Here is an 8,845-nt window from a genome sequence, read left to right on the forward strand (position 1 = left end):
AGAATACACCAATTTAATTTTGAAACACTCACTTCATCCACCTCAAGCACAGCATCGGGTGCTAAGCCTGAACGACAGTTTCACCTTTGGGCTGCACCGTGTAGCTGCGTCGCTGCTCCTTTAAGCTTTTGCTCCTTTGGTGAAAAATGGTGCCTTTGCTGGAAAGGCCTTAGAGGAATGCCGTGTGACAGGGTTATTAGTCAGCTGTTAAGGCTAACCAAAAAATAAAAATTTTCAATGCAAATCAAGAGCACTAATCAGCCTTGTCTGTGAAAGGCCATACATGCAGCTCTATTATGCAGCAATATATACATATTCCATTTGGAAATATGTTTACTGCTTAGGTTGGCATGTTATAGCAGTCCCAGCCATTGGTATCATTGCTATGCTATAGTAGGATACAACTTAAAAAAACAGCAGTTGTTAACACTGGGCCACGGTCCGCAGAGATCTGTATTACTCCGCTAGCCAGTCACAAAAGTAAACGAAACCATTATTTTAATGTTTCACTTTATTAAACAAGCCAGGTAAGAAAATTCTAGAGCTTATAACATTTTTCTCGTGATTAGCTTATTGTTTAGGTGATAAGAGAAGTTATAACAACGGCCTACGTTTTTGTCGTGGAGGAATTCTGTGCATCGGTCCTAAATGTGGGCGGAGCTTCACTGCAGACTTCAATTGTATTCGACTGTAGTAAGCAGCAAGTTTGCCTTTAAAACAATTGTAGGTTTTTTGCATAAATAAAATTACCACTCCTACATAGTGGCAGTATCTGTCACTGCATGGGCATGATGCATGCATGAACCACATATTCCTTACCAGCAGTGGCATGCAGGAGTCCGTATCTTGTTCACCTGCAAGTATTCCGATTTCTGACCCGCGTTCTTTTTCAATCCAATCAAGCTGCCCAGCTCTGGTGTTCATTGCCAAAACACAGTCTTTCATTACAGTCGGCCCCATCACATGCCTGTGCCTAGACAGGAGTCAGTACCAACATTTTATGTTCAGTTGTGCCGAATATATGCCTAATAATGGTGAGAGCTGCCTGCTTTATTGGAGCTGCCATTACGAAACCAGCCCTGTTTCTAAAAGAGGATATTTGATGTGGAAACTGACTTATGTAGAGTCAGCCAAGTTTTTATGAATGAGAGAAGGGAAATTCATCCCAAACTGAAACTCATACCTATCCCAGACGTAACCTAACCTAACCAAGGTCTCCTTCCCGTCACTACATGCTTGCTTGTAGTGTGATGGCCTGTGCGCATTTGTTTCAATAATACTGGCCGGGTTTTTTCATCGGCTAATATCCTGGGGCATTCCATAGTACGCTTGGTGGCTAATACTACAATGTGGAGTCGGCAACATTCTTTCTTGTTATCAGTCAGTAAATTACCTCTACATAAATGAACACGGAACCCAGGCGCTGATTCAGGCTGTTCTGGATGGACGACATTGATTTCGTGACCCATCTGGTTCATGATTAGTGAGAACAGCAGCTTGGGCTTGTTGGTTTTCCATCCTGATGTTAACAGCGCAGAATGTAGACTGGATATGAGAAGAGAAGCACACACAATGAGCGCTGTTGAGTGTGCTTCTCTTCTCGCATCCCGTCTACGTTCTGCGCTGTTAACACCAGGATGATAAGTAAGTTTTCGCATAGTGGAGGCATACTAGCGAAGACATACTGGATTACTGGATGCCTGCTGCACGCACACAACAGCAGGTGCACACCCCACTTGGCCACACATCTGCCAGTACGCATAAGCAGCAGGCATCCAGTATGTCACTAGTGTGTCTCCACTATGCTGAAACTCTCAATTGCTAGCATCATGCACAAGCATCATTAAACACATCTTTTCATCAAACATTCTTTGGCTTGAGCTAAATCCTGGGCATTATGAAACACTCCAAGGGATGACTGTACCACTTGGGATGATTGACCAGTTTGCATGAAAAGTGAACTAAACTTTCGCCTACATACAGAAGCGTAACCATAGATCAAACTGCACTGCTTCCTCAATGGGGCTATTCACTTTTATCACAGCGTACACCACTTTGTTGTCCTATTGCTATGCTCGGTCTCTCGCTGCAAAGAGGACATCAGGCCTATGTGTACGGTCTCAGCAGCCATTCTGTACCATGATGTCACTGGTTTTGTGAGGAGCAAAACCGCAAAACAAGACAGGACTGAGGCAGGCGACAACACAGATCGCCCTGTGTTGTCGCCTGCCTCAGTCCAGTCTTGTTTTGCAGTTTTGCTCTTCACGACGCCCTACCAACTGGCCTACAACCAATCCTTCTAAGTCACTGGTTTTACTAGCTGTTTTCAGATAAAGAGCCTGAAGATTGAGAGTGACAAGCTGGACTGCTACTTTTTTAAAAATCCCTCAGGTGCACTAGAATGAGTGCCAGAATGCACTGCGAGACTCATACATGGCCAGCCGAGCACTCCACAAGACAAGGTGCTGCAGAACTCTGCTGCTGTCTGGATGACAAATGAGGATGGTGACATCATGTGAATATCCCCAATAACACCACACCTTCGTCTGTTAACTCTGGTCAAAAATCTTGCTTCATCAGTAATAAATAAGAGTGCACCCTATGTTTGTTAGATAAAAAGACAAGCTTAGTACCAAGAACAAATTCATGACTTTTTGCTACCTAGCAGAATCAAATATGGCCTTTAGGGCCATCATTTTGATGTGCAATGCCAGCAGAGCAAAAGTACCCAGTTTTTCCTGGCCAATTTCCATTTACCAAATTTGCCAGAGTGTAGCATGACAAACGGTTTTAATACAAAGGTTGCTTTTGCCAGTGCATAACAGTGAAAATTGAGACAATTGATCAATAATTCTAACTCGTTTTAAACATGGGTGATCTGTCACTGCCATTATCGGTTAAAAAAAAACTTGTTACATATGAGTAAATTGCATTTCAACTTCCAACGTCCCAATTCTGAAATCGGGCATATGACTGCTCATTCATTTAGTTGGTTAATGAAAACGACAGCGACAGGCATGTGGGCATTTCGCAAGCTCAGCCCGTTTAACTCGATCGTCTCCATGAGCCCGCAGAACACGATGCTTCCCTATGTAATTATGCACTATGGGACTGAACGTTTTCATTCTTTATTTTGAGCGTTTTTCTTAACGCTTGTTTCTTTTTTATTACGCTCTGAAGGAAGCGCGTGAAACTTCGGTGGAGCACAAGATTGCGTTATCTTCATTTGATATTTGTTTACTACGTTGCAACGGGGCATTGACCGCGCAAGCTCTTTTGTAAGCGTGATTTAAAACACGTGTAAGCGCGCGCAGGCTACGGAGTGAAGTCTGTTCCCGGACTACAGTTGTGGTGGGGCGTCAGCACGATAACACTACTACAACACAGGCTTCCCGGCGTTAAGGGCTGTCGGTATGTTCTGGCTTCGTTGTTGTGACGTGCGCAAAAAGATCCGACTCGCTTTTCACTACAGCGTCATTAGCCGGCTATATCGGCCATGATATATAGACTGCACGTGCGCACATCAGATGTCGCTGGCATGCTGGTACCAAGCGTATCAAAACAGGCAATGCAAAGTGCGCGTTGCTTGTAAGAAATGTGCTCACCGCCAAGAAGTGGGCGTCCCTCGTCGATGATCCCCCGCCGCAAGAACTTGAGCTCCAGGCACAATTATTGTCACTACATGTCACCGGGAGTCCACATCACACGCACATTATGAATACGGCACGGTCAAGAATATAGACGCACAGTCCGCAGCGGTATGCCGATCCTGGAGGCGGAGAGTCTATCCGTGCAAATGTCGCTTTCATTTTCATGCCGGCGTTCCCGTAGACGGCCTCCTGCTGCTTATGTCACCACTGCGTCGACAGTACCACGCTTTTCGAGACAGCGCCAGGATTAACGCTGCTCATATCACAGTGCACTGACAAGGTGCGGGCGCGCGAAATAACAACTAGGGACGTGGGACTGCTTTTCACGCTCTGAATCCCTAGCACGTTCTCGCTCGTGTTGAAGTATCCCTAGTTCTTTTCCTTTGGGTAGATTTCGGTAATATTAGGGGAATAAAGGCATCTGTTAGCGACAGTTCTTCGCCATTTTATATCCCGCAAATCGTCAAGCAGCAGTTGCCGAGCGAAGGCTGTCTGCCTGAGTTCTGGCCGCGTTTTTTCGGTCCGTCTGCGGCGGGATGTTATGATCGTCCATCTTCGGAGCCACGTGAAACGACTGCGCAGTTGAGACAAATGCTGTATATCGCAGCAAGCCGCTCAGCATACCAAATCACTCAGGAAATGGGTGGTTTCTTCTGTTGGAACGGATTAAGCCGGAAGGTGACAAGCAGGAACCGAGGTGCAACCTTCGAAAATCAAAGCGACAAAGGGCTTCCCCTAAGCTGACAGCGGCGGACAGCTCCTGCCACTTGCGACTTCTCACTGTTTCGTGGGGCCAGATTACGTAACTGTTAATTAGTAAAATCGTCAAGAACTTGTCACAAAGATGTCAATAAGCCTCGCTCCTATTGGTCGGTCGTGGCCGGCGGCCATATATTGCTTTTTTGCGTCATGGGTAGCTGCAGATGACGCCACGGACGTGGCAGAAGTGATGACGTTGCACACCTAATTATGCAGCCGCTATTTGCAGGCGCTTTGTCCCGTTTCCTTGTGTTCTTTGTGTGTTCGCGCTTAGTACCAAAGATGAATTGTGACCAACTCACCCAAGGAGGCGTTCTTTTACGCTATTTGACAGTTTTTTGTCACAGTTTTGAGGCCGTAAATTTGACAGTTGCCTTTGTGACAGAAAATGGCGGCGATACGACTGAGGCGGCTGCGCTGGCGCGAGCAACGGCGCCATCATGTTCCAAGCTGTGCGGGAAAGCCACCGCTCGTGCGCACAGGGGCTGCGTTCATGGGCTCGCTGTGTAGAGCGCTTGGGCTTGTTTTTTTATTTACGTAAAAATTCCACTCAATCGCAGTTTTTTAAACGTAACGCCAAAAACTAATCTGTGATTTGCCGAGGGTGTGCATACAGGATGAAAAAAAAATCGCCAAAGGTTGACAGCAAATTATTGTCATGAGTCTACAAATTGACGAAAAATACTAGAAACGGCCTGCGAATTTTTTTTTTCTGGAACAAGTAATTTCAGATGAACAAGCAGTCCCGTTCCAAATGGGGCAGCGTCTGTCCCTCTCTGTCTTCCTCTGTGCGCATCTTCAGAAAAAAAAAGTATTGCGGTGAATTACTTTTTTCGCAACTAGCACCGCCGCGTGTTCTGTGCGAGTTATGCACGGAAAATATGAAAACGCATCTTCCTAGAACCACATAAAGTGACTCTGCAGCTTGTTACAGGCAAGCAGACTAAAGCAACACCAATGCGTTGAACAGGCTAGTCTCACCTAACGAAAAAATTTCAAGCTCAATTGCTTGCCAAAAATATTTTGCAAAATGTACTCCGTTGCTAAATGCAGTGAAATGACGAACCTTTAAATGACCTTGAAAGTACTTTTATGCGTTGCATATTGCAATCACTCAGTTCAGCCCTTGGGCGCGGCCGGGCAGCCACCATTGACCTTTAGCGCAACCACGTGACGTCACGACAGCCGGAGGAAAAGCTGGGCCCCAACTCGCGCGCGGCCGCAGCCACCACCCGACTCCCGCTCCTCCCGCTAGGGGCGCTGCGCCGGCGCGTGACGTCACGGAGGAAAAGCTGGGCCCCAACTGGAGCGGTCGCGCGCGGCCGCAGCCACCACCAGACTCCCGCTCCTCCCGCTAGGGGCGCTGCGCTATGAAGCCTGGACTCCATGTACGCGAAAACTCACGCGAAGGCGGCGGCGACGGCTGGCGTTCGCTCTGTCGCTTGTGGGCAACCTCCATGCAAGCGAAGGCGGCAGGCGACGCGAACCCGCGACGTGCGCAGCGGACTCCGTGCTTTGCGCACTCAAGCTTAGAAACACGCCCGTAACCTGTTCTCTCTCTTAAAATTTTGTGAGTGTGCCTCATAGTCAGGGCCAAAGGAATATTTCCTCTACGGCAGCGGTGTAGCGGCAGTGGAGATAGCCAAAGGCGTGCTTGCGGAGACGAAGTCACATCACGGGGGAGGTGTGCTTTCGTTCGGTGCCTGTGCACTCCTGCTTAGTAAATACACTCCCATAAACTGTCACCGCAACCTGATTGTAAGTGAGCAAACTATAATATACCACTGAGAATGCGCGCCGCGAGTGTTTCTGCACAGTTGGAGCGCAGCGGCACGGTGGATCGAGCGCCGGTACCCGCGGCTCGACACGCATCTCTCCCTGCAGTACGCCCGCTCGCGTAGCCCGCTCCAAATGCTGCTAGCCCTCCGCACCCAACAAGTAGATTGTTTTAATTATTTAAATCGTGCGGGTCTGCCTCTCAGCTACAAAACCAAATATTTTCTCGGCGGTGGCGATGACCAAGACGACGGGCTGGTTTCGTGAGATGTGCCCGTGAGAAACCGTGGACAAACCGGAAACGGCTTTGGGGGGCTCTGATTGGCCAGTCGCGTGGGGGACTTCCGGGCGACGAGCGAAATTTTCTGTGGGTGCAGATCCGAGCGACACGGCAAGCGACACATGCATTTTGCTTCGCGCGACGGCGTCGCTCGTCGCTTGCCGCCGTCGCCTTCGCGTTCGCGTGAGTTTTCGCGTACATGGAGTCCAGGCTTGATTGACGTCACGGCATATGTATAAAAGAGCTGCGCTCCTTCGCCGGGACAGTCTTATACCCCTGTCACACGGGCATTTCGAGGGCCCTCGAACCGATAGTCTATCGACTCAAAGGCGATCGAGCGCTGCTATTTCAATGGCCATCGAGTCAATAGCCTATCGAGTCAACGGAGCAGCACGGAACTCCATCGAGATATGCAACGCATTCTTGGCTTAACCAAGCTAAGGCTGGTCTTTTTTTTTTCTCGTTGATATTATTAGCTTACCTAATTTTTATTAAAAACATCTTTTCATCTCTGTTATTAAGTCATATTTCGTCGCGCTTAACGCGGCCTTTTCTCAAAGGCTACATTAATCGCCGACGCACTTCATCCGCCGAACTTCCAAATGGCAGTTCGTAAAACGCTTTGCCGTTTCCAGTGCGGTTGCTGCAGTTTGGTGCACTGCACGCAGTCATAGCTGACAACTGCGTGGCTCACTGCCACAGCAGAACCCCAAACCTGACGCCACACGTGTGCACTGGAAATGTGTGAAATGTAGTCGACAGCGTGGGCTCACGTGCGGCGTCGAGCTGACGAGGGGTCGCTCGGCACTGCGCCTGTGAAGTCAGCTTCCCCGCGGAAAATTGAACACCTGACGTCACGAAAGTCATGTGACCGCCTCTTGGCGAATGGCGTTCGGAGCGGCGAGGGAAAACAGGCATGCAACTCTGCTCCCTGCGGGAGCATATACAGGAACACTACGTTTGACTTGCCAGACGAGCTGTTTCGACGCCTTTTTCGACTAGAGAACCAGACTGTGGAGTGGCTATGCGACGAACTCGCCGATGAACTGGGAGGTTTGCGTGCGAGTGCGCTGTCAGTGCGGAGGCAGGTGCTGTGTGCACTGCGGTTATTTGCTACCGGCGGCTTTCAGGCTGCCGTTGGTAATGAGGCGTACGTCTGCATCGCACAACCGGCGGTGAGCAAATGCGTGCGGCAGGTATTGCAGGCAATCTGCTAACTTAACGCGCAGAAAGGGTGGGTTCCCGCGGTCACCTCTGTGCCACAGATATATAAATAAATACGCTTATGCTGGCAAAGCACTTTATTTTTCCTAGCAAATCGCACTTTGTGGTCGTCTTCTGTTTCACAAGGGAAAAGAAACACAACCACACATCACATGCTGCAACACCTCACCTTTTGGCGTTTTTGCCATCGATCGAAAGAGGCGAAAAACACAGACTTCAACAAGTTGTCTTCGTCGATTTCGTACCAAGCCCTTCTTGCAAGTTCGCTCGGTAGGCACGTAGCCTTCACTGCATTCGTTCAAATTTTTCTGCGCACTTAGGTCAACCGCACAGCAGCTTGACTTCAGACGCCGCGTCACAAACAATAAACACGACGTAGAATCGGCTGCTTTCGTGCAAAGCGGCTTGACGTTTTACCGCCGTCAGCGCACACCCGCGGCAGCAAAAGTTGCCCACCAGCCAATTTCTTAGCACAACTTCGAACACTTTTTGTTTTGTTTAATATTTTCGGACTTTAAACACAATGTTTTGGCAAAATAAAATATTTGATTTCATCGTTGCTTATTTCTTATTACAAAAAAATTAGCAGACGGCCCCTCGAATGCTCTCGGGGCGCCGCCCTGCTGTAATTCATCATCATCATCATCAAAACGTTTATTTCCACTAAATGAAACTCCTTTTTGGACCCCCCGGCACGCAGGCCTAAGGGAGCCCTACTTAGGAGCCTCGCAAACTAAGGTCTGGGGAAGACACATTGTCGCTTCACGGCCTCAGCCGCCAGGCGGATGGCTTGTCGCTGCTTAGCGGGGTCCTCGCTCCGCAGCAAGGTCTCCCAGGCTTCTCTATCTTCTATCTTTTGCTCGGCGCCCGGGCTTCCAGCACATTCCCATATGACATGGTCGAGAGTGCCCCTCTCCCCGCACGTTATACAATATTGGTCTTTCTCCTCTTTGGAGATTATGATGTATACCCAGAAGGGGCTTATATGATTCCCCCCTTGCAATCTTCTCCACGCAATTGCCTCCTCTGTTGCGAGGGAACGGTCGGGCGGCGGATAGACCCTCCTGCTCAGCTTATAATGTTCCGTGATCTCGTGGTATGAAATTAGGCCATCTTTCATGTCTATGCGAGAGGGCTGCTCTGCGGCCGCCCGGTG

At 48.9% G+C, this 8,845-nt stretch overlaps 1 long non-coding RNA gene across 1 annotated transcript in view; it reads right to left on the reverse strand.

Moving 5' to 3' along the window:
• Window positions 1–4,145, reverse strand: part of LOC144113104 (uncharacterized) — a 263,457-nt gene extending 259,312 nt beyond the window's left edge. The window contains exon 1 of the long non-coding RNA XR_013310616.1: window positions 3,606–4,145. This is a non-coding gene — a long non-coding RNA (uncharacterized LOC144113104). The remainder of the gene's footprint in view (window positions 1–3,605) is intronic.
• Window positions 4,146–8,845: the final 4,700 nt, after the last annotated feature.

This window comes from Amblyomma americanum, chromosome 1 (genome assembly GCF_052857255.1).
Source record: "Amblyomma americanum isolate KBUSLIRL-KWMA chromosome 1, ASM5285725v1, whole genome shotgun sequence".
Classification (NCBI taxonomy): domain Eukaryota; kingdom Metazoa; phylum Arthropoda; class Arachnida; order Ixodida; family Ixodidae; genus Amblyomma; species Amblyomma americanum.